Source organism: Narcine bancroftii, chromosome 1 (genome assembly GCF_036971445.1).
Source record: "Narcine bancroftii isolate sNarBan1 chromosome 1, sNarBan1.hap1, whole genome shotgun sequence".
NCBI lineage: Eukaryota > Metazoa > Chordata > Chondrichthyes > Torpediniformes > Narcinidae > Narcine > Narcine bancroftii.
In genome coordinates, this window is record NC_091469.1 from 482207795 (window position 1) to 482234619 (window position 26825).

At 44.1% G+C, this 26825-nt stretch overlaps 1 protein-coding gene across 1 annotated transcript in view; it reads left to right on the top strand.

Annotated features, from left to right (window-relative positions):
• The first annotated feature begins 5128 nt into the window (after nt 1-5128).
• The window catches only part of higd1a (HIG1 hypoxia inducible domain family, member 1A), an 82648-nt gene continuing 60951 nt past the window's right edge, over nt 5129-26825 (top strand). The window contains exon 1 of the transcript XR_011350269.1: nt 5129-5387. The gene's annotated coding sequence lies outside the window, so the exon portion shown is untranslated. The remainder of the gene's footprint in view (nt 5388-26825) is intronic.

Genomic DNA, 26825 nt, shown 5'->3' on the forward strand with positions numbered 1-26825 from the left:
GATGCTCCTTCTGTCTTCATATAGACAGAACCTAAAAAAGAGAGGCTCTGGATTGGGACAACACTGGGCTGAAGGGCCTGTACTGTGCTGTCATGTTCTAAGTTCTGTGTTAAAAACAAATCCTGTTGAAAAATTGAGATGAATTTTCTGCTAAGCCTCCTGGAAATGTGCACTAAATTGTTAGACTTTGAGTCAAATGTAAACAGTAAAATGCTTTTTCTATTCAGTGTTTATCTATTCAAGTTCACACTTGCACTACTCTCCCCAAGGAATAAGAAAACAGAGCATTCCAAATAGATCTTGACGGGCTGGAGGGGAAACAAATAAGGCTACATCCCCTGGGAGGGGAATATAGCTTTGCACAAAGAGTTGTACAAGTTCAGAAGGATTGGGAATGCAGGCTCACTGAGGTGTTTTCTTAGAGAGGATAGTACTGTGAGCTTCAGTTCAATCACCCACAGTAAACTCCCTCTGCCACCAACCTTCAAAAACTTTGCTCTTTCCCAACAAAAAAATAAACAAGCAGGATTGTTCAAGGTCATACATGATAAACTGGAGGAATATTTAATATTCTGTCTGGGCACTCTGCAACCAGACAGCAAAAACACTGACTTCTTCCAATTTCCATTACTCACACTTTCCCTATCCCTTAGTCTCCTTTCCTCTAGTTCAGGGGTGTCAAACTCAAATTCACGGAGGGCCAAAATTAAAAACTTGGACTAAGTCGAGAGCCAAACTAAATATTTATTGAAAATTTTCAACAACATCTGCAAGTTTTCTCTTCTTTCAACATATGTAATGTTAAACTTTTTCTTATTAAAATAAATGTTTAATAATAGTTTTGGATAAACTCTTTCATTGTCATTGTCATTTCATTGGCCCATTTCCTTTGGAGCTCTGAAACCGTGCACATGACGAGTCAATGAGGGATGATTAAAGCAGTGGTCTTCAAACTTTTTCTTTCCACCCACAGACCACCTTAAGCAATCCCTTGGTGCTAGAGCACCAATGGCACAGGGACGCGAGTGGAAAGAAAAAGGTTGAGAACTGTTGTATTGTGGTTACTCCACATCTGATTAGGTTAATTGTTAGGCAAGTGGTCAGAGAAGGACGCCCCCCCCCCCACCCCAAGAAAGGCTTAAATCACAGGAACAAAATAGGCTTCCGTCTCACTGCTCCCAATCTTACACACAGTCCTGATGTGGAATGTGGGGTCGCAGCTCCACATTCACCCGAGTTCAGGTGCTGTCTGTGTGGAGTTTGTACACTCTCCCCTTGTCTTGGACCAACAGGTCGGTCGCCTGACAAAGGCACCCGAACTCCCCGTTGAAACGCCGGCGTCCGGGGCGGTGGAGGAATTGGCTGAGAAGAGCGCGTTGCTCCCACCCCCCCCTCCCATGGTTGGAGAGGGATTAAACTGCGATCTCACGGCGCCGGGCTCGTCTCCCACAAAAGGAGCGGGAGACAGGGTCCGCCGCGCACGGAGCGAGGGGGAAGGCGTCGCCAACGAGACGTTCGGTCCGGCGTCGCCGCTGAAGCGCAGACCCAGCGAGGATGGTCCCCAACTCCAGCCGCGTCTGTGTGTCCGGGAGCCGGGCGGGCTGAGTGCGGCGCTCCAATCCCCAGGATTCGGGACTCTGAGATCCCTCCACACCTCCGGCGTCTTCATTTTCACCTTCAGTGTGCATGCGCTATACTGGCGCGGCGGCCAGCGGGCCAACTCTAATATATATTTAATATGATCTTGCGGGCCAAATATAATTATATCGCGGGCCAAATTTGGCCCACGGGCCAGAGTTTGACATGTGTGCTCTAGTTCTTCACTCACTTCCCTTCCACCTCCTATCAGAGCTCTCTTCTCCCTTGTCACTTCTTTTTTCTCTTCTACTCTCCCACCTTTATCCACTTATGACCCCTTACCAGTTAACCCGTGCTCCTCCCCTGCCCCTTCCTCCCATCTCTACTCTCCTCCCCCCATCTTTTTATTCAGGCCCCTACTTGTTTTTGCTCATACCTCAACAAAGGGCCTAGTCCCGAAACATTGGTTATCCTTTACTTCCTCTGGACCTGCTGAGTTTCTCCAGCATGTTTGTGTTTTCTGCAAAGATTCCTCAATGCTAGTGTAAGCCAGCACTGCACCCTGAAGTGTCCGCTTTTGTGAGTGATTGAGGATAGAAACAGTCCCTTTGGCCCACCACGTACGTCCATGCTGGGCCATTCTCACTTGAATCCTGCTTTAACCTGGACTGACACATTCCAAGGTCCTGGACAAGTACTGAGAGGCACTCTGAAGTTTGGTGCAGTCGCTGCTCAGGCAACATGTTCAGGTCCCTCATGGATAGACTGAGGAGGAGCACACTGCTTGATATCCACTCAGGCAGTTGTGCTGCGATGTAACAGGAGGAGGGGGAGCTGGATGAACAGAGAGGAAGGGGTGAAACAAGAAAGGAAGTGAATAAAGTGGGCATTGAGAGATAGTTTAGTGCTGCAATATCCTTCACATATACATTAGACTGCAGAGTTGTCTGCTCAGCAGCAATCCTTCAGTATTGTGTGTAGGGATGCTCATGTAAATGCAGCAGTCTGATTTATTGGCTCTGCTAGTGTACTCATAGGCCACTCAGAATCAGAATCAGAATTTATTGTCATGAACAAGTCATGAAATTTGGTATTTTGCGGCAGCGTCATAGTCCAAACATTCATATTATAATCATCTCACAACATTACTATAAAAAACAAAAATAATAGTGCATGAAAAATAAGGCAGTGTCTTTGGTTCATTGATTGTTCAGGATCCGATGGCGGTTGGGAAGAAACTGTCTCTGTGCTGTTGAGTGCCAACCATTTCCAGCTGTCCACTCTTACAATGTGCCCAAGCTGCCAGCTGGAGACACCTGTTACAGAGTTCTGTGTTGTGTATTGTGTTGTGTGGTTTTATGTTAAAAAGTGACAGTTTGCCAAGGTGAAGGTGGATTGCTGAGAGAGTGGGAGACGGACTGAGCATGTGCAGAAAATGATCTAAAAATTTCTGGACTTGCACGATAAACTGTGGTGCTGTGGAGTGGAAGAAGGCCCAGACCATGAGTCGTGGTCTGGGAGGCAGTTTAGAATGTTGGGCATTTTAAAAGGGATGAACATTCTGAAGGCGGCCAGAAGGATCCAGACCAAGCCAGTTTGTTCCTCTCTCTGCAGCAACACAAACTCTCTCTCTCTCTCTCTCTCTCTCTCTTCCCCCCCCCCATCCCCCCAACAGCATGTCAGAGCTCTGGCATTTTAAATTACATCTGTGTTGTGCAGGGGTCAAACACAGGATTCTGTTGACACTGAGATTAAGTGAAAAAGAACACAAATGCTGGAGAAACTCAGCAGGTCAGATATTGCCTTTATATAAAGGCTTGAGCCCTTCATTCTGTCCGGTCTGGGGGAACATGAGAGATGTCTGAACAAAAAGGTGGGGGGGGGGGTTGGTGAGGATGGGAGAGGGGGGGTATACCGCAGGTGGGAGAAGGGATTTAGGCTAGGTGGAGAGAGAAAGGAAGTAGGAACTGGATTAACTGGTTGGGGGCCGGGGGTGGGGGGGGGGGGGTGGGGTGGAAGCAAGCTGATAAGTGGGATGCAGTGAACAGTGTTCATGCCCTGGGGTTGGAGGGTGCCCAGATGAAAATCGAGATTGTTCCTCCAATCTGTAGGTGGTCAAGGTGGGGTAGTGTGAAAGGCCATGGACAGACATGTGAGCTTGAGGGTGTGACGTAGAATTGAAATGTTTGGCTATGGGGAGATGGCTTTTGCTACAGACAGAGAGGAGGTGCTGGGCGAAGCGATCTAATCTCTGACTGGTCTCTCCAATATAGAGAAGGCCACAGAGGTGCACCGGATGCAATAATTGAGTTGTTTGGAGGTACAAGTGAAGTGTTGCTTCATTTGAAAGCCCTGTTTGGGACCTCAGACCATGGTGAGGGAAAATGTGTGGGTGCAGGTATTACACCTCCTACAACCACAGTTCAAGGTGCTGCGGGGAACGCTGGGTGGGGAGGGAGCAGTGCCTATAGAAGGCTGAGAGGGGAGGAGAAGGAAAAATGTGTCTGGCGGTGGGGTCCTGTAGTAAGTGCCAGAAATTCCAGCGGATAATGTGTTGGATGCGGAGGCTGGTGGTGTGGTAGGTGAGGATGAGGGGGATTCTGTGTTTATTGTTTATAGGGGTGGGGGGGCTACAGCAGATGAGCGGAGAATGTAGGAGATGTGGTGGAGGGGAAGAAGATGTTTGTGGAAGAAGGCAGATGTGGAGATGTTTGTGAAAGAAGGCAGACATTTCAGAAGCTCTGGACTAGAAGACCTCATCTTAGGAGCAGATGTGGTGGAGACAGAGAAATTGAGAGAAGGGGATGGAGTCCTTGCAGGGGACAGCATGTGAGGGTAAGTAGTCCAGGTAGTTGTGGGAGTTAAAGGATTTGTAATAAATGTCAGTGGATATTCTGTCTTCTGAGATGGAGACAGAGAGATCCAGAAAAGAGAAAGAGTCATTGGAGATGGACAAGGTGAGTTTGAGGTCCAGGTAGAAATTGGCCACGAAATTGATGAAATTGATGAGCTCATCACAGGTGCATGAGGCTGCCCCGATTTAGTCGTCGATGTACTGGAGGAAGAGTTGGGGGGGTCTTCCCTTAACAATTTTTCATTTAATTCATCCCACTGCCTCCAGATTAAAAGAGTAGCCATGGGTCCTAGCTATGCCTGCCTGTTTGTGGGTTTTGTGCAGCAAAACATTCTCCAAGGCTCCTTCTTTGGCTTGGCTTCGCGGACGAAGATTTATGGAGGGGTATGTCCATGTCTGCTGCAGGCTCGTTGGTGACTGACAAGTCCGATGCGGGACAGGCAGGCGCGGTTACAAGGGAAAATTAGTGGGTTGGGGTTGGGTGTTGGGTTTTTCCTCCTTTGTCTTTTGTCAGTGAGGTGGGCTCTGTGGTCTTCTTCAAAGGAGGTTGCTGCCCGCCGAACTGTGAGGCACCAAGATGCACAGTTGGAGGCGATATCAGCCCACTGGTGGTGGTTAATGTGGCAGGCATCAAGAGATTTATTTAAGCAGTCCTTGTACCTCTTCTTTAGTGCACCTCTGTCTCGGTGGCCAGTGAAGAACTCGCCATATAACACGATTTTGGGAAGGCGATGGTCCTCCATTCTGGAGACGTGACCCACCCAGCGCAGTTGGGTCTTCAGCAGCATAGATTCGATGCTTGCGGACTCTGCCAGCTTGAGTACTTCGATGTTGGTGATGAAGTCTTTCCAATGAATGTTGAGGATGGAGCGGAGACAACGCTGATGGAAGCGTTCTAGGAGCCGTAGGTGATGCCGGTAGAGGACCCATGATTCGGAGCCAAACAGGAGCGTGGGTATGACAACAGCTCTCTACACGCTGATCTTTGTGTGTTTCTTCAGGTGGTTGTTTTTCCAAACTCTTTTGTGTAGTCTTCCAAAGGCGCTATTTGCCTTGGCGAGTCTGTTGACTATCTCTTTGTCGATCCTTGCATCAGATGAAATGGTGCAGCCGAGGTAGGTAAACTGGTTGACCGTTTTGAGTTCTGTTTGCCCAATGGAGATGTGGGGGGGCTTGTAGTCATGGTGGGGAGCTGGCTGATGGAGGACCTCAGTTTTCTTCAGGCTGACTTCCAGGCCAAACATTTTGGCAGTTTTCGCAAAACAGGACGTCATGCGCTGGAGAGCTGGCTCTGAATGCGCAACTAAAGCGGCATCGTCTGCAAAGAGTAGTTCATGGACAAGTTGCTCTTGTGTCTTGGTGTGAGCTTGCAGGCGCCTCAGATTGAAGAGACTGCCATCCGTGCGGTACCGGATGTAAACAGCGTCTTCATTGTTGAGGTCTTTCATGGCTTGTTTCAGCATCATGCTGGAGAAGATTGAAAAGAGGGTTGGTGTGAGAACGCAGCCTTGCTTCACGCCATTGTTAATGGAGAAGGGTTCAGAGAGCTCATTGCTATATCTGACCCGACCTTGTTGGTTTACGTGCAGTTGGATAACCATGTTGAGGAACTTAGGGGGGCATCCGATGCGCTCTAGTATTTGCCAAAGCCCTTTCCTGCTCACGGTGTCGAAGGCTTTGGTGAGGTCAACAAAGGTGATGTAGAGTCCTTTGTTTTGTTCTCTGAACTTTTCTTGGAGCTGTCTGAGGGCAAAGACCATGTCAGTGGTTCCTCTGTTAGCGCGAAAGCCGCACTGTGATTCTGGGAGAATATTCTCAGCGACACTAGGTATTATTCTATTTAGTAGAATCCTAGCGAAGATTTTGCCTGCAATGGAGAGCAACGTGATTCCCCTGTAGTTTGAGCAGTCTGATTTCTCGCCTTTGTTTTTGTACAGGGTGATGATGGCATCATGAAGGTCCTGAGGCAGCTTTCCTTGGTCCCAGCGGAGCAAAGGCTCCAAGGCTACACAGGGAAAATCCCCCAACTCTTCCCTACCAATCCATTACCCAACCCCCCCTCCCCCGCCCAGCACCTTGGACTGTGGTCATAGGAGGTGTAAAACCTGCACCCACACATCTTCCCTCACCATGGTTTGAGGTCCCAAACAGGGCTTTCAAGTGAAGCAACACTTCATCTGTACCTCCAAACAACACATTTACTGCATCTGGTGCACCCTCTGTGGTCTTCTCTACATCGGAGAGACCAGTTGGAGATTAGATCGCTTCGCCCAGCAATTCCTCTCTGTCTGCAGCAAAAGCCATCTCCGCATAGCCAAACATTTCAATTCTGAGTCATACTCTCAAGCTCACATGTCTGTCCATGGCCTTTCACACTACCCCACCCTGACCACCCGCAGATTGGAGGAACATCTCATTTTTCATCTGGGCACCCTCTAACCCCAGGACATGAATATTGAGTTCACTGCATTCCACATCAGCTTGCTTTCCCTCCCCTCCCCTCCCCTCCCATTAACTAGTTATTCCAGTTCCTTCTTGTTTTCTCTCTCCACCAAGCCTAGATACTGCGGTGTTTCTCCCCCACCTCCCCCTCTCCACCTACCATCTCCCACCCTCACCACCTCCCCCTCCCTCCTTCCCCCTTTTGTTCAGGCATCTCTCACGCTCCCCCACACCTTGATGAAGGGCTCAAGCCCGAAACGTTGGTGATGTATCTTCATCTTTAGGCTTTTTCAGGTGCATTCTGTGCTAAGAATGCACCTGAAGAAGCAGAAGCGGCCCTTTAAATTGCAGATCAGGTGGCAGCGTTTAAAGCGCAACGCTGGCCACCTGATAGGACAGCTGCACAGGATGCGGCTCTGAGCGCACTCCGGCTCCTGTCCCTTGGGCTGTCAATTCAGGATGGCTGGCTGTCAGCTGGGACAGCCAGCGCGGGGACGTCCCCACCCTGATACGTTATCTCCCTACAAATTTGTTCCTCTAATTCCCTTGGCCCATTTGGTGGTCTGTAATACACCCCTATTAGCACCCTCTTGCCACCTCCACCTCTCAATTCCACCCAAACAGCCTCACTGGTCGATCCCTCCATACCATCCTGCCATCTCACGGCAGCAATATCCTCCCTAACAAGCAGAGCAACTCCTCCTCCTTTTTTACCCCCTGATCTATCACATCTAAAACAAATGTATCCCGGAACATTAAGTTGCCAGTCCTGCCCCTCCTGTAGCCAGGTCTCACTAATTGCCACAATATCGTGACCCCAAGTATCTATCCATGCTCTCAGCTCATCTACCTTGTTCACTATGCTTCTTGCATTAAAATATATGCATCTCAGAGAATGACCCTCACATATATTCTCTTTTTTACCTTCTACCCTAATCTCCATCCTACCTTTCTTATCTTTTTTATTCCTAGCTAGGTGGCCATACTCCCTGGACACTGCTCTCACCCTCTGTTCCCCACCCCCCTGCCAAACTAGTTTAAACCTACCCCCACAGCTCTAGCAAATCTACTTGCCAGCACATTGGTCCCCCTCCAGTTCAAGTGGAGTCCGTCCCTCTTGTACAGGTCCGACCTTCCCCAGAAGAGATCCCAATGATCCAGAAATCTTATCCCTTGCCCCCTGCACCATCTCTTTAGCCACGCATTCATCCTCCACATCCTCCTATTTCTACCCTCACTAGCTCGTGGCAGGGGCAGCAATCCAGAGATTACTACCTTGGTCAAATGGCTCCCTTTGAGGTGCATGAGAAAGAGAGGCCCTTACCCATCTACACACCTCCCAATACATTAGTTCTCCAGCACTGTATGTGACCCCCAGTCTGGAACGCCTCAGGTCGTTACCTCAGCAAGAGGACATAGAAGAGAGAGGGAGAGTGGCCAGACCACAATTGGTCGGGACCTTGGGGCTGATCCAGGTACTAGCTGATGTGACTCCAGATAACCAATTGTAAGGAGACTTCAGTTGATGTAGGCAGCTATGAAATTCAATGACACGGGGGGGGGGGGGGGGGGGGGGGGGTGGGGGGGGGGAACCTTTGACCTCTTCCTGCTTGACCAATAAAGTGGCCCTCTGTTTCACACACCAACAAGAGGCTGCAGAGTTGTCCTCGACTCAGTCTCTCCAGTGTCAAAGGAAAACTCTATTGCTCCTGCACTTGTGTGTCAGACTGCTTGGCACTTTAATCTCTGCTTTTAATTGAATTGTTTGTTGTCACATCCATCAAGGTATAGAGAAACACTTTGTTTTGTGTGCTATCCATTCAGGTAAGCCTAGCTTTGAGTGCAACATGTGTGAGTACAAAAAAAAATCAAAGGCATCATGTGAGAGAGGAAAAAACAATTAAGAACAATGCAAGGACAGCATTATTTTACTAGTGAGTGGAATCCGTGGTGTCACTTGGGTTGGTGTCACCTAGTGTGGTTACTCATGCTATCAACTCCACCACCCCTCCTCCTGCACCAGACTATACAGAATCCTTAGTGATGTTTTTGCATTAATGTTACTCGTAAATTGTAATTCCCGGCTATCACTGAATGTAATGGCAATAGTAGTGAAATAAACAACTGTAAAAATTAAAACTGCACCTTTAAATTACAATAACATACGCGCAGCAGCAATGAAAACAACAGCACATGCTTGTGGCGCGTGCAGACGAAACCACGCGATTCAAAGCGACATTGTAATTGAGTAATAATGACAGCTCTGACCGAAGCCCATTAGAAAGTTCAAAAAGTAAATTAGCCTTGTAGATATTTTAATGCATGTAAGCTGGGCTGACAAAAAAAAATATTTTTGTTGTTATAACTAACTACAGGGATATTTTTATTAAAAAAATAATAAATTTCTGCTGAAACATTGCTCAAAAATTTTATGGACAGTCGCTTTAGTGTTACCCACTCTGATGTTGTCACCTGGTGCAGTCCGCACCCACACCAGTGAGTAGAATCACCACAGACCGTTGACGAAACTGATCTTGACCCTGCTTATGAACTGGTAAGGAATTAGCAAAGGTAAGAGCAACATCATTATCAAAAAACCGAGTCTGATAATCCCCGTAGAAAACCTTCAACACAGCAGGATAACGGAAAGCAAACTTATAACCTTTCTTACACAACACAGCTTTGGTTGAATTAAATTCTTTATGATATTTAATAATAGCTTGACTTAAATCAGCATAGAAAAATACACTCTGTTATTCTTAACAATCAAAGGGCCCTGATTACGTCTGGCATTCTGTACTGCAAGTCTCAAAATCGTCTGTCGATCCTGATAATGTAGGTAGCGATCAGGACAGATCGTGGCACTTGACCCGGAAGCGTTTTCCTTCTAATCCCGATGAGCTCTGTCCAATTCCAAGCCATCAGGAAAGGAGCTTGCCCCTCAAGACCTCAGGAATCTGAACCTTCAAAATCTTCTTGAAGACCCACAATCTTAACATTATTTCTCTGACTCTGGATTTTCCAAAACACTGATCTTCTTCAACAAATCTGCGTTCTGGATCTCCCAACCCATAAACGAGTCTTCCATCTGATCCATTCTTTCTTTATATTGTTCCACTTCATCTTTACAATTAAGAAATGCCTCTTCAATCTTTTTAAAATTATCTTGAACCTTATCCACAGCTCTCAAACACTTGTTAACATCCATTTTAATAGTAGATATTTCACTCCTTATATCTGACATTGCGTCCTTCATCTTGTTAAATTGCTCCTTGATACACTGCAAATCCCTGGCTCTTTGGTACGGCCAGATTCTCTGTTTGTTTTGATATATCAAACAAAGCAGGATTTGTTTTGGATCTGAATTAAACTTAAAAGTCTTTCTCATTTCAGGCCTACCCTCAGCCAAACTTTCTGCCTCCTCCAGAAGTTGTTCCTCCTCTTCAGCTAATCCAGTGATCTCCTCTTCTTTCTCCTCCTCCATTGTTACGGAGATCGGGGCCGTCCGACTGTGGGTAACAACTCCCCCCCCCCCCCTCCCCCCCCCCCCCCCCCCCCCGCCCTCAGCCCAGAATCACTAGGCTGGTGGAGATCGGGCAATTTCAAATGTTTTGCACATGCACGGTGAGTCCTCTTGTTCTGGGGAGGATTGCTGTTGATCCCCGGCTCCATCTTGCATTGCGGCACACAAGGCCGGCGCCAGCGTTGCATGCATCTTTCCCACAGATGATCGCTGGGGCTGGGATGGAGCTGAAATCGAGGCTGGAGGCTCTCTTTGTCCAGTAGACTGAGTTTCTTCCATAGTTCCAGACTGTTTAATTGTCGTTTTTTTCACCATTTGTACTTTAATCTTCCTCATAAGCCGCTTTCAGGTGCATCCTCGGGTGCATCCTCCGCCTCTCAGGTGGCAGCCCTAAAAGGCTGCTACAGCCCACCTGAAAGGACCTGTTTTTCAGAGGCGACGCTATCACCCATCATAAATAAGCAGCATAACAATGGCGGTCTTCCCTACCCATAAACCCCTATGCAGCTGGAACTGTGTGGGGGTTTATGGGTAGTGAAGACCACCATTACTATGCTGCATTTTGAGCAGCAGAGTGCGGGCCCAGTGCAGGAGCAGCCAACTGGTCTGTGACACCCTGCACCAGCCACCCCCCGCCGACTCCCCCTGCCCCAATGTCCCCTGTCTGCCATCCCCACCCCGTGCCTGAAGCCAGCCTCCCAGCTGCCCAATAGACGCCCTCCACCACGCTGCCTGACAGACACCCCCATCCCCACTGCCTGTCAGCCCCCCTCCCTGCTGCCTGAAGCCCTCCATCCCGCTGCCTGACAGACTCTGCCTCTGGGAAGGGGAGGTCAGCAGTATGTTGGGGCAGGGGCGGCCGGCAGGGGACATCGGGACAGGGGCAGCCGGCAGGGGACGTCGGGGCAGGGGCGGCCGATGGAGGAACGTTGGGGCAGGGGCAGCGGGGAGGGGGGTTGTCAGGCAGCAGGGAGTTGGGTCACCGGCTGATAGTGTCATCAGCCCGCCCTTAGCAGCCGCTTTCAGGTGGCTGCATTCAGGTGCATTGGGGAACTTTGCCGATCCACAGAGAAGAGTTGGTGAGTGCGCCTCGGTGGTGCGTTAAGCTCTTTCAGGTGGGTACCCCGACAGCTGCATAGAGGTAGAATATGCAGCTTTACTTCGGGGTATTCTGGCCACCTGAAAGAGCCTACAGTTGCAAAGTAAAAGAGTTTACCAGTATTTTTAAGTTTCAGAAATTTTTTTAAAAGTTGTAAAACGGGTTTTGAGTAGTTCTGCCAGGGTGAGATATTTTTCCACATCTTCTCCCTACACCATCATGCCACGCCCCCTCAAACCTTGATTTTCTTATCGCAAGACCACAGTTAGTACAAATTGGAAACAACGTCTTGTCCTCACTGATTATCAACACAGGATGCATGCTCAGCCCACCAATCTACTCATTATGCAAGCATAATTCCAATGCTATCTACAAATTTGCAGATGACACCACAGTTAACAGCAGAATCACAAATGGCAATGATGAAGTGTACAAAAGGGAGATAGATCAGCTTGTTGGTTGATGTAATTTCAACAACCTTGTGCTCAATGTTAGCAAAACCAAGGAAATGATTGTGGACTTCAGGAGAAAGTCAGGGGAACACAACCCAGTCCTCATTGAGGGCTCAGTAATTGAGAGGGACAAGAACTTCAAATTCCTGGGTGTCAACATCTCCGAGGATCTGTCTTTCAGCCTCCATGTTGATGCAATTACTAAGAAGGCCCGTCAGCAGCTATACTTTGTGAGGTGTTTGAGGAGATTCAGTATGTCACCGAAGACTCTTGATAACTTTTACAAGTGTACCATAGAGAACATTCTGGCTGATTGCGTCACTGCCTGGTATGGAGGCGCCAACTCTCAGGACAAGAATAAAACTCCAGAGGGTTTTTAACTCGGTCTGCGACATCACAGGCACCAGACTTCACTCCATCGAGGATATCTACATGAGTGGTATCTTAAAAACAGCAGCCTCTATCCTCAAAGACCCCCCCACCACCCAGGCCATGCCCTCTTCACTCTGCTACCATCGGGAAAAAGATACAGGAGCCTAAAGACGAGCTCTAAGCAGCACAAGGACAGCTTCATCCCTCCTATCATCAGATTCCTGAATAATCAATGAACCAAAGACACTGCCATAAAACAGCAAATTTTGTGACTTGTTCATGACAATAAATTCTGATTGTGAAGCTGAGGTGTGCAGAAATTTCTCTGGAATTCTCTTCCCCTGAGGGTTGTGGAGGCTGGATTATTAGATGTATTTAAGGTGGAGAAAGAATTATGGAGTCCTGGAGCACAGAAACAGCCCTTCAGCCCAACTTGTCCTTGCCGACCGATCGTTTGCATATGTTGATCCTGTAACTAAACATTTGAAAAATTAGAGGTTTTGAGGGAATGGCAAGAGAAAGGGTTGAGATCAATATTGGTCAAGTAGGATTTCTGCAAATATTTATCATCTTTCATTCTAATGTATTTATTCTTTTATTTCCATGAAATTTACTAATTTAACATTTTTTAAGTTAGACATACATCATGGTAACCATAGAACGTTACAGCACAGAAGTGGCCCCATTCAGCCCTTCTAGTTGGTGCTGAACCATTTTTTTGTCTAATCCCACTGACCTGCACAAGTCGATAGTCCTCCATACCCCCCTCATCCATGTACCTGTCCAAATTCCTCTTAAATGTTAAAATTGAGCCTGCGTTCACCACTTCAGCTGGCAGCTCCTTGTTCCACACTCCCACCACTCTCTGGAAAAGGTCCCCACTCACGTTCCCCCTAAACTTTTCCCATTTCACTCTTAACCAACGTCCTATGGTTTGTATTTCACCTGCCCTCAGTGGAAAAAGCCTATCTATATTTACTCTGTCTGTCCCCCTCATCATTTTAAATACCTCTATCAAATCACCCTCATTCTTTTATTCACCAGGGAATAAAGTCCTAACCTTTTTAACCTTACCCTGTAACTTCAGTTTTTGAAGTCCAAGCAGCATCCTAGCATATCTTCTTTGCACTCTTTCTATCTTATTGATATCTTTCCTGTAGTTAGGTGACCAAAACTGCATGCAATACTCCAAATTTGGCCTCACCAATGTCTTTTACAACTTTAACATAATATCCCAAATCTTGTACTCATTACTTTGATTTATGAAGGCCAATATGCCAAAAGCTCTCTTTACAATCATTGTTCTATTCAATTGTCTGCATTAAATTCCATCTGTCATTTTTCAGCCCATTTTCCAAGCTGGTCCAGATCCCTTTGCAAGCTTTGAAAACCATCCTCGCTGCCCACAACACCTCCAATTATTTGCCACATTATCACCCAGATCATTGATATAGATGACAAACAACAATGTCCCACCAGTGATCCCTGAGCACACCACTAGTCACATGCCTCCAGTCTGAGAAACAATCATCCACCACTACTCTTTGGCTTCTTCCGTCCAGCCATTGTTGAATCCAGTTCACTATTTCACCATGAATAGACTAGTACCAGGATCTTCTTGACTTGCCTCTCATGTGCGACCTTGTCAAAGGCCTTACTAAAGACAATATATAGCCAACATCCACAGCCTTTTCTTCATCATCTTTCCTGATAATCTCCTCACAAAACTCTACAAGATAGGTTAAACATGACCTACCACGCACAAAGCCATGTTGACTATCCCTAATCAGTCCCTGGCTATCCAAATAATTATATATTCGATCACTTAGAACACATTCCAATAATTTACCTACTACTGATCTCAGGCTCACTGGTCTATAATTTCCAGGTCTATTTTTGGAGTCTTTTTTAAACAACAGAACAACGTGAGATATCCTCCAATCCTCTGGCACCACATCTGTGGCTAAGGATATTTTAAATATTTCTGCCAGGGCCTCTGCAATTTCTACACTAGCCTTCCTCAAGGTCTGAGGGAATATCTTGTCAGGTCCTGAGGATTTATCCATCCTTGTTTGCTTTAAGGCAGCAAGCACCTCCTCCTCTTTAATCTTTATAGGTTCCATGACCTCATTGCTTGTTTTCCTTACTTCCCAGGCCTCTGTGCCCTTTTCCTGAGTGAATACTGATGAAAAAAAAAATTTAAGATCTCCCCCATCTCTTTTGACTCCGTTCAAAGGCAACCACTCTGATAGTCAAGGGGGCCAATTTTGTTCCTTATTATCCTTTTGCTCTTAATAAACCTGTAGAACCCCTTAGGGTTCTCCTTCACATCGTCTCCCAAAGCAACTTCATGTCTTCTTTTAGCCTTCCTGATTTCTTTCTTGAGGTTTTTCCTTGTATTTGCTTTATAGTCCTCAAGTACCTCATTTGCTTCATGCTGCCTATATCTGTTATACACCTTCCAAATTAGATCCCCAATATCCCTCAAAAGTCTTTTAACCTTGCCTTTGATCCTAACAGGAACGTACAGTCTCTGTACTCTCAGAATTTCACCTTGGAATGTCCTCCACTTACCTCACACATCCTTGCCCAAAATCAGCATCCCAATCCACGCATTCTCAATCCTATCTCATTTCCTCAAAATTGGCCTTCCTCTAATTTAGAATCTCAACCTGAGGCCCAGTCCTTTCTTTCTCCATAATAAATTTGAAACTAATGGCATTATGATCACTGGACCCAAAATGTTCCCCTACACATACTTCTGTCACCTGTCCTGTCTTGTTCCCTAAAATAAGATCCGGTATTGTACTCTCTCTTGTTGGTGCCTTTTATTATAATCTTCTCCATGGATTGTCACCTTGTTTTTTTTTATATAATTTTTTATTTTTCGCACTGTGAACCATATCAACCAAAATATATACAAACTTTTCTCATTAAATATACACAGTGGCATTTTCTCCCTTTTTTCCTCCCCACCCCTTCCAAAACTAATAAATATTCAACATGTACAATATAATAAAACCATGAAACAATGTCTTCACGCAATGAAAAATAAACAAGAAAAATGTGTCAACTAATTTTACATACTGAATCAAGTCATTTTGTCTTCTTATTATTTTAGGGGGCGGAGGTCCGAGGCAAGCCCTCTCTGTTACGTTTCATGTATGGTTCCCAAATTTGATCAAATAATGTGACTTTTTAAAAAAATTATGTTATTTTATCGAATGGAATACATTTATTCATTTCCATGTACTATTGCTCTATTCTCAGGCTCTCTTCCATTTTCCAAGTTGACATTATACAGTTTTTTGCGACTGCCAAGGCTATCATAATGAATTTTTTTTGCGCTTTATCCAATTTGATGCCTAATTCTTTACTTCTTATGTTACTTAAAAGAAAGATCTCTGGATTTTTTGGTATGTTATTTTTTGTGATTTTATTTAATATCTGATTTAGATCTTCCCAAAACATTTTCACTTTCGTACATGCCCAAATTGCATGTACTGTTGTTACAGCGAAAACATCTATCTGATAATGTTGGATCCCATTCTTTTAACTTTTGAGGCGTGATATATAACCTGTGTAACCAATTATACTGTATCATGCGTAACCTTGTGTTTATTGTATTCTTCATAGTTCCAGAACATAACTTTTCCCATGCTTCATTTTTTATCTTTGTTTAAATCCTTTTCCCGCTTTTTTTTTAGGTTTATAGCTTATTTCATCATTTTCCTTATCTTGCAGCTTAATGTACATGTTTGTTATAAATCTTTTAATTATCATTATGTCTGTAATCACATATTCAAAGCGGCTTCCTTCTGGTAATCTCGGTCTGTTTCCCAATTTATCCTTTAAATAAGCTTTCAGTTGATGATATGCAAACATTGTACCATGAGTTATTCCATATTTGTACTTCAACTGTTCAAATGTTAATAAATTATTTCCCAAAAAACAATTTTCTATTCTTTTGATTCCTTTTCTCTCCCATTCTCTAAAGAAAAAGTTATCTATTGTAAAAGGGATTAGTGGGTTTTGTGTCAATAACAATTTTGGTATTTGGTAATTCGTTTTTTTTTCCTTTCTAAGTGGATCTTCTTCCATGTATTAAGTAAATGATGCAATACTGGTGAGCTTTTATATTGGACCAGCTTTTCATCCCACTTATAAAGTACCTTCTCCCCATTTTATCTAGTTCTATCTTAGTCCAGTCTGGTTTTTCCCTTGTCTGGTAAAAATCTGATAAATACCTTAATTGTGCGGCTCTATAATAATTTTTAAAGTTTGGTCACTGCAAACCATCTTGGTTATACCTCTCTGTTAATTTATCTAATGCTACCCTTGGTTTTCCCCCCTTTCCACAAGAATTTCCTTATTATTCTCTTTAGTTTATTCGCCAAGTAATGTGAGCCGTGCACTGTAAACAAGTTCGGTGGATGAAGCTACCCAGTAGCCCCCAGGAGAGTTTGTCTACTCAGTTGGGCTTTTGGAGGCGTGCCATCAAGGCTGACTTTGGGTGCTATGGAAGCATTCCACCTGGCTGTTTAATTGAGGGTACGTAGTCATTGTGTGGAACTGGATTCCCAGTAGCTGCACTGACCACAGAGACGAGGTGAAATGTGCCCCTCTGTCCAAAGTGATGTGTGTGGGAAGCCTGCATCTCGCCCCCCCCCCCCCGCATTGCTGCATCTCGCCCCCCCCCCCCCCCCACCCCGCATTGTGATCAGCATCCTGGCGCATGTCTCTGCCAATGTGTTCGTGATTGGGGCAGCTTCCAGACTCCTTGTAAAACTGACCACCATTGTAAGTAGGTATCCTGCTCCTCTCGACGAGAAGGGTAGTGGGCCGATGATGTCCATGTGCACATGAGTCCTCTGTGTACTGACAATAATCACAACTGCAGTACGAGTATAAGACAGCTTTAATAAACTAATATGGACACTAAGAGGTCTTGTCTCTGCAAGACAAACCTGGAAGGCTAGACCATAACTCTGGACTGCTTTATAGGCCACCGGGATGACCCCTGGTGACCTAGTGGTGTAATTACATATCACCAAATTCACCCCCCCCTTAAAAAAATTATCTCCACCCCCCCCCCCCCCCATCCCGTCCTCCTTCCCTTGTTTGTAAGTTTTTTGTGGGTTCCGTTGCCTTCTGGACCTCCTCGGTAGTGGTATAGGGGTGGGGAGTGCGGTCTGCCTTTCGGCCTTTCTTGGTGGAGGTGTGGGAGTGGGAAGTACTGGTTGGTCATGTGGCCATGTGGGCTGGGGATCCTCTTGTATGGGATTAGGTCCTGCCATCAAGTCTAGGGTGGTGATATTTTGTGGGGTGGGTGTACCCAGGGTCCTGATTTCCGGGATGGGTGGTAGAGTCCTCTGGGGTGACTTGATGGACGACTGTTCTAGTGACTGCTGCTGCGGTCCTTGTTGATCCGTAGATCACACATCCACGTTGTTCACACATCCGGCTGGCGCGAGATCCCTGGTGGCCACTGAGTCTTCTCTTCCATCTGGGAATGTGACGAGGGCGTACTGAGGGTTCGCGTGCCTCAACTCCACTTATCCATCAGTGAGTCTGCTTTATGGGGTCTGCAGTGCTTCCGGAGGAGAACAGGTCCCGGTGTCATCATCCATTTAGGCAGTACTGTGCCCGTCGTGGCTTTCCTTGTGAAAGAAAAGATACGTTCAAGTGGGGTCATGTTAGTGGCAGTACTCAACAAAAAACGTATAGAGTGTAAGGGCTTCCGGCAACACTTCTTGCCATCTAGTAATAGGCAGGTTGGTAGCAATCCCTCTCTCATGCAGGTACTGCTGTACTTCTGTGCTCATGAATGCAGTTCCCCTGTCTGTGTGTATGTAATTCGGGTATCCAAATATGTTGAAGATGGGTTGGAGGCATTTTATAACAGTGGGTGCTGATACATCAGAACATGGGATTGTGAAGGGGTAACGGGAATATTCATCTATTACATTTAGGAAATAGACATTTCTATTATTGGATGGGGCTGGCCTTTAAAATCAAGGCTGAGGCGCTCAAAAGGTTTGGTAGCTTTTATCAGGGTGGCTTTGTCTGGCCGGTAAAATTGCGGTTTGCATTCCGCACAGATGGGGCAGCTCTTGTTCACTGACCTCACTTCCTCTACTGAAAATGGGAGGTTTGGGGTTTTAATGAAGTGAAACAGTCTAGCGACCCCTGGGTGGCCAAGCTCATTTGTGCAAGTTCTGCAACTGGGACGTGTGGTTAAGGATGGCACAAGTGCCTCTGGACAGCGCATCTGAGGGCTCATGGAGTCTCCCAGGGCGGTATAGAATCTTGTAGTTAAATGTAGACAATTCAATCCACCAGCGCAGGATTTTGTCATTCTTAATTCTCCCCCTGTTCTTAAAAGCCACAGACCGTTGGTCCGTGATGAGAGTATTTGCACGCCAGATAATGTCGCCAGTGCCTTACTGCTTCCACAATGGCTAGGGCCTCCTTCTCTACTGCTGAGTGTCTTACTTCTGACCCCTGTAGGGTTCGCGAGAAGAAGGCTACCAGTCGTCCGTCTTGGTTTAGGGTGACTGCCAGAGCCACATCGGATGCATCCGTTTCTATTTGAAATGGGATTGACTCATCTATGGACCGCTTGGTAGATTTAACGATATGGTCCCTAATGTCCCTGAATGCTCTTGTGGCTGCTGGGAACAGTGGGAAAACTGAGGCTTTTATAAGTGGGTGGGCCCTGTCGGCATAGTTGGGGACCTATTGGGTGTAGTAAGCAAACAGTCCCAAACACCTTTTTAGTGCTTTCAGCGTGTGTGGCTCTGGGAGTCTAGGAGAGGGCGCATATGGAATGGGTCTGAACTGATTTCCCCGTTCTGCACTATGTAGCTCAAGATTAGCAACTTCCTGGCGCTAAAGACGCATTTGTCCCTGTTGTACGTTAGGTTCCTTTCCTTGCCTGCCTGGAAGAAGCATTTTAAATTTGTGTCATGATCCTCCTGAGTGTGGCCACAGATTGTCACATTGTCTAAGTAGGGGAACACCGCTTTCAGTTGGAACTCATCTACTATTCGGTCCATTTTTCTCTGAAACAGACACTCCAAAGGTGACACCAAAGGGAAATCGCAGAAATTGATTCAGCCTGCCATCTGCCTCAAATGCCATGTAGTGTGATCGCTGTTTCTAATGGGCAGTTGTTGGTATGCTGCCTTCAGGTCTATCATGGAGAACACCTTATACTGTGCAATGTTGTTGACCATGTCTGCTATGTATGGCAGGGTGTAGGCATCTAGTTGTGTAAATTTGTTGATTGTCTGGCTGTAATCCACTACCATGCTCAGTTTTTCTCCTGGGCTCTCCAGGGGCTGGTGCTCTGCTCTATAATGCCCTCCTGTAGTAGCCTGGGGACTTCTGTCCTAATGAAGGCTCTGTCCCTCGGGCTGTACCTCCTGCTCTTTGTGGCTATTGGTGTGCATTCTGGGGTCAGGTGTGTGAACAACGGAGGGGGTTCTATGTTCAGGACAGACAGGCTGCAGTGTTGTTTCTTGGTAAGGCGTAGTGGGGGGTGAGGCTCGTTGTGCACTATTTTAATGCTTTCTAACTGGCACTGAAAATCTAACCCCAATAGTACTGGGACACAGAGGTGAGGGAGTTCCTGTAATTTGAACCTTTTGTATTTTGTGCCCTGGATTTCTAGAGTAACCCTGCAAAATTGTTTTACTTCAGCTGCAAGGCTGCTGGCTGCTAACAGGATCTGGTGCTCACTCAGGCATTTGGGGAGGCCAAGGCAGTTGACTAACTCCTGGTCAATAAAACTTTCAGTGCTTCCACTATCTATTAAGCAATTTACCCTCACATCATTAATTTTGATGCACAGTGGTGTCAGATAAATTGTGTGGACTCGCCTGATTCATGTGTAGGGAAGCAAGTCTGGTGTGTCCTTCGTGATCTTCCATCCGATAGTACTCAGCGTCATATTCATTTCCTGAAGACTGTGTCCTCTGCTTTGTCGCCTTTGTCCAAGATGGCCGGCTACACACGGCATTCTTCTTCTTCTTCTTGTTTGTCTGTGGAGAAAGAAGAGCTTTCCTGCCTCTCATTAGCATGAGAATGGGCCTTGGCTGTGGCCTTGGGGCTTCTGCAGACTTTTGCATAATGCCCACGTTTTCCACAGTTGGAACAGCCATTTTCTCTGGCAGGGCAGAGGGCTCTGGGGTGTTTTCTTTGTCCACAGAAAAAGCATTTGGGACCCTCAAGGTGTGCTGCTTCTCCTGTGAATTCCTGTGAGGCAGCATACTTTTCTTTTCATGGGGCTAGAGAATCCAGTAGTGTGACGTTTGTCCCAGCCCCGGGGTCCTGTGAGTACGCCTCCAATTCTTTCCTGGTGCTTTCTAAAGCTTCTGCAATTGTCTCTGCCTCATCTAGCCCCACCATTCCTTTCTCCAGCAATCAATGTCTCGTCTCAGTGGACTTTATGCCCGCAACAATTCTGTCCCTAATAAGTCCTCTGCATACTCCTGAGCTGATACTGCTTTAAAGTTGCAGCCTCTCGCCAGGTCTTTCAGAGAGAGTATAAAGTCTCTGGCAGACTCCCCTACTTGTTGTGACCTGGCCATGAGTCTGTACCGAGAGTGGAGTTCGCTATCCCCCTCACTGTAATGCCTCTGTAAAATGCTGATTGCCTCTTGGTAGGACCTGGCATCCTGTATAGGGAGTAAGGGTGGTCTCCCAGCTGGGCTAACAGCAGCATTAATAGCTCTTTATCTGATGCCTCAGCACCCAGCACGTAATTCAGAAAGCATCTCTGCCAGCAGCCGAAATGTGTGCCAGCTCTGGGATTTCTGGGACCTCTATGGGGCTTGTGTCTGCTGGAGAAGTAACCTGGGTACTTGGGACAGTTGGCTGAGTCTCTGGCTTTGGGACATTTGCAGCGGGCTTAGGGGGGATCCCAGCTCTAGCGTCAGGTCTCCATGGTACTGGGGAAACTGCTGCTGGGGGAGTGACGGTAGCGGTATCTGCTTTCCCTGGCTCTGGAGTGGTTGGGAATTCTGCACATACATGGCGATCAGGAGCACGACTTGTGGAGATCCTTCCACCCGCACTTGTAGTGGCCCCTTTCTGATCAGACCGAGGTTTAGGATCGGCGGCACCTGTACTGGCAAACCCACAGGCTGGCAGAACTCTTAGCCATTTTTTTCCTGCCCTATCGTACTTCTGTGGTCTTCCCTGCTTTCCACCATGATTCCAGTACAGCGGTTCCTCGCCGTCTCTGTCCTCAGAAGCACATGCGTGCTAGTTGTCCCCAGATTCTATTCCTCAGGTGGTCGGGAATGTGCGTTGGAGCAGAAGCAGCTTCCATCCTAGTAGCTATCATATTAGTTTATTAAATTGTACTGACAATAACCACAACAGCAGTGCAAGTATAAGACCGCTTTAATAAACTAATATGTACACTAAGAGGTCTTGTCTCTGCAAGACAAACCTGGAAGGCTAGACTGTAGCTCTGGACTGCTTTATATACAAGGTCACTGTGATGACCCTTGGTGACCTAGTGGTGTAATTACATATCACCACACTACATCCACAGTCAAATGGTAAAGCAGAGAAAGGAGTTCACATAGTTAAACAGCTGCTGAAGAAAACACAAGACAGTGGCTCAGATCCTTATGTAGCTCTGCTGAGTTACTGAGTTCACCACTTGAACATGTTGGCACATCACCTGCTGAGCTCCTGATGGGACGTAAACTGCGCACCACACTTCCCGACTCTGCAGACCCAAACAAAGACAGAGATGTCAAAGGTGTCGAACAGAAACAAAACCATCTGCAATGGAGAAAAAAAGCAAATTATGGCAAGTCAGCAAGAAGCTTAGGGCACAACATGGTGCAGTGAGACTCAAAGATTCCAACACCTGGGACAAGAAGGCCACTGTTCTAGAGGAAGTAAATCCAAGATCCTACACTGTCAGTACAAAGGATGGTCAAATACTGAGGAGCAATCAAAAGAGTCTGCTGAAAATGGAGTGATGCTACAAGAACAGAAAAATGCAAAAGATCCGGACTGCACAGTGACAGAGGAAACACCACCAGTGCTAGACAGTAGTGAACCAGCAAAACTGACACATGCACATGTTGTTGGGAAGATACACGTGTGTTATCAAAGCACCCAGCAGGTTGAATCTCTTAAAAGAAAAAGAACTGCACTCTAAAAATGTTTGTGCTGCTGATGTTTGTGTTTAACTTTAAATTGAAATGAATACTGTATTACAGTGTAATGGTGCTAGATTGAACATCTTAAGGAAAGGGGATGTGGTGATTTGGAGTTGGTGATCCTCCTGACCACTATAAGGTGTCAGAAATGAAAGGTCCCACCTCAGGTTAGAAGCACAAAATAGATGTATCCCACGAGGTTGTGAGTTAATAATAAAATACAGTGGGACCCCATTATAACAAGATGGTTCAGGTCCAAACAAAAATTGCATCATGAAAAAAACAGGGTCGCACTAAATCTGGGTTTCATTACAGTGTACAATGTATACACGCATTGATCATGGCAGCATTCACCAACCCCCTGTTCACAGCAGCACTCAACCTCCACTCCTGTTCTTTTTTTTTAAATTTTTTATTTTTCACATCATAAATCACATTAACCATGATACATACTTTTTCCTTTTCAAATATATACAGTGCCTTTTTCTCCCCCCACCCCCCTCCCATCCCACCCTCCCTACCTCCCCCCTCCCGTCCATTTAAAGTACAAAATCTAGGATACATTAAACCAGTCAAACAATGTTGTCATTCAATAAAAATAAACAAGAAATTCCACTGAGTCAATTCTTTTCATTTCCTTCTCCTTTCATTAATTTAGGTAGTGAATGTCCCCGGTAGGTTTTCGCTATTATGTTTCATGCAAGGCTCCCATATTTGTTCAAATATTTCAATATTTTTTCTTAAACTATATGTTATTTTTTCTAATGGAATACATTTATTCATTTCTATATACCATTGTTGTATTTTCAAATTATCTTCCGATTTCCAGGTTGACATAATACATTTTTTTGCTACGGCTAGAGCTATCTTAACAAATCTTTTTTGTACATCCTCCAAATCAATTCCAAATTCTTTGTTTTTTATGTTACTTTGGAGGAAGATCTCTGGATTCTTTGGTATATTGCTTTCTGTAATTTTATTTAATATTTGATTTAGATCTTCCCAAAATTTTTCTCCTTTCTCACATGTCCAGATTGCATGAATTGTTGTTCCCATTTCTTTTTTTACATCGAAAACATCTATCAGATACTGTTGGGTCCCATTTATTTAACTTTTGAGGTGTAATGTATAAACTGTGTATCCAGTTATATTGTATCATATGTAACCTCGTATTTATTGTATTTCTCATCGTTCAAGAACATAACTTCTCCCATGTTTCCTTTTTTATCTTTATATCTTTATATCTTTATCTTTATCTTGTTCCCATTTTTGTTTAGTTTTACCATGTTTCCTCATTCTCCTTTTCTTGCAGTTTAATATACATATTTGTTATAAATCTTTTGATTATCATTGTATCTGTAATCACATATTCAAAGTTACTTCCCTCTGGTAACCTCAGACTGCTTCCTAATTTGTCCTTCAAGTAGGATCTCAATTGGTAATATGCCAGCACTGTATCTTGAGTTGTATTGTATTTATCTTTCATTTGTTCAAAAGATAATAATCTATTTCCTGAAAAACAATTTTCTATTCTTTTGATCCCTTTTTTCTCCCATTCTCTAAAAGAAAGGTTATCTATTGTAAAAGGGAGTAACTTGTTTTGCGTCAATATTAGTTTTGGTAATTGATAATTTGTTTTATTTCTTTCTACATGAACCTTCTTCCAAATATTGAGTAGATGATGTAATACTGGAGAACTTCTATGTTGTACCAATTTTTCATCCCATTTATATAATATGTGTTCAGGTATCTTTTCCCCTATTTTATCTAATTCTAATCTCGTCCAATATGGCTTTTCCCTTGTTTGATAAAAATCTGATAGGTATCTTAATTGTGTGGCTCTATAATAATTTTTAAAATTTGGCAGTTGTAAGCCTCCTTGTTTATACCATTCTGTTAATTTATCTAGTGTTATCCTCGGTTTCCCCCCTTTCCATAAAAATTTCCTTATTATTTTCTTTAACTCCTTGAAGAATTTCTCTGTCAGGTGTATTGGCAATGCCTGAAATAGGTATAATATCCTTGGAAAAATGTTCATTTTAATACAGTTTATCCTTCCTATTAGTGTTAGTGGTAAATCTTTCCAATGCTCTAAATTGTCCTGTAATTTTTTCATTAGTGGATAATAATTGAGTTTATATAGTTGGCCGAGATTTTTATTTATATGTATACCTAGGTATCTTATTGCTTGCATTTGCCATCTGAATGGTGATTCCTTCTTAAATTTTGAGAAATCCACATTATTCATAGGCATTGCTTCACTTTTATTTACGTTAATCTTGTAACCCGACACTTCTCCATATTCCTTCAATTTCTTATATAATTCTTTTATTGATAGTTCTGGTTCTGTGAAGTATACTATAACATCATCCGCAAATAAACTGATTTTATATTCCTTGTCTTTTATTTTTATCCCTTTTATATTATTTTCTGTTCTTATCAATTCTGCTAGTGGTTCTATAGCTAACGCGAACAATGAAGGCGATAGTGGGCATCCCTGCCGTGTTGACCTGCTTAAGTTAAATTGCTTTGATACATATCCATTTACTGTCACTTTCACCAATGGTCCCTTATATAATGCTTTAATCCAATTAATATACTTCTCTGGTAAACTGAATTTTTGCAATACTTTGAATAAATAATTCCATTCTACTCTATCAAAGGCCTTCTCTGCGTCTAAAGCAACTGCTACTGTTGGCACTTTACTCCCTTCTATTGCATGAATTAAGTTAATAAATTTACAAATATTGTCTGTTGTGCGTCTTTTTTTAATAAATCCAGTTTGGTCTAGATTTACCATTTTCGGTACATACTCTGCTAATCTGTTTGCTATTAGTTTAGCTATTATCTAATAATCTGTGTTAAGTAAAGATATTGGTCTATATGACGCTGGTGCGAGTGGATCTTTCCCTTGCTTTAGTATTACTATAATTATTGCTGTTTTACATGAATCTGGTAAGCTTTGTGTTTTATCAATCTGGTTGATTACTTCCAGGAGGCGAGGAATTAATAAATCTTTAAATGTTTTATAGAATTCTGTTGGGAATCCATCCTCTCCTGGTGTTTTATTGTTTGGTAATTTTTTTATTATCTCTTGTATTTCTACTATTCCAAATGGTTCTGTTAATTTATTTTGTTCCTCTATTTGTAATTTTGGTAGTTCAATTTTAGTTAGAAATTCATCTATTTTCCCTTCTTTCCCTTCGTTTTCAGTTTGGTATAATTGTTCATAGAATTCTCTAAAGTTTTCCTTAATTTATTTTGGATTATATGTAATTTGTTTGTCTTTTTTCCTTGATGCCAATACCATTTTCTTACCTTGTTCTGTCTTAAGCTGCCATGCTAGAATTTTGTGCGTTTTTTCCCCTAGTTCATAATATTTCTGTTTTGTCTTCATTATGTTCTTCTCCACCTTATATGTTTATAGTGTTTCATATTTTATTTTTTTATCTGCCAATTCTCTTCTTTTAGTTGTATCTTCCTTCATTGCTAATTCTTTTTCTATATTTACTATTTCCCTTTCCAACTGCTCTGTTTCCTGATTATAGTCCTTCTTCATCTTGGTTACATAACTTATTATTTGCCCTCTAATGAACGCTTTCATTGCATCCCATAGTATAAACTTATCTTTCACTGATTCCGTATTTATTTCAAAATACATTTTAATTTGTCTTTCAATTAATTCTCTAAAATCCTGCCTTTTGAGTAACATGGACTTTAATCTCCATCTATACATTCTTGGAGGGATGTCCTCTAACTTTATTGTCAATATTGAGGGTGAATGGTCCGATAATATTCTAGCTTTATATTCTGTTTTTCTTACTCTATCTTGCATACGAGCTGATAACAAAAATAGGTCTATTCTTGAGTATGTTTTATGTCTAGCCGAGTAATATGAATATTCCTTTTCCTTTGGGTTTTGTTTCCTCCATATATCCAAAAGTTGCATTTCTTCCATCGATTTAATTATAAATTTGGTTACTTTGTTCTTTCTGTTAATTTTTTTCCCAGTTTTGTCCATATTTGAATCCAAATTCAGGTTGAAATCCCCTCCTATTAATATGTTCCCTTGCGTATCTGCTATCTTCAAAAAAATATCTTGCATAAACTTTTGATCTTCTTCGTTAGGTGAATATACATTGAGTAGATTCCAAAACTCTGAATATATATGACATTTTATCATTACATATCTCCCTGCTGGATCTATTATTTCCTCTTCTATTTTAATTGGCACATTTTTACTAATTAATATAGCTACTCCTCTTGCTTTTGAATTATATGACGCTGCTGTTACGTGTCCTACCCAATCTCTCTTTAA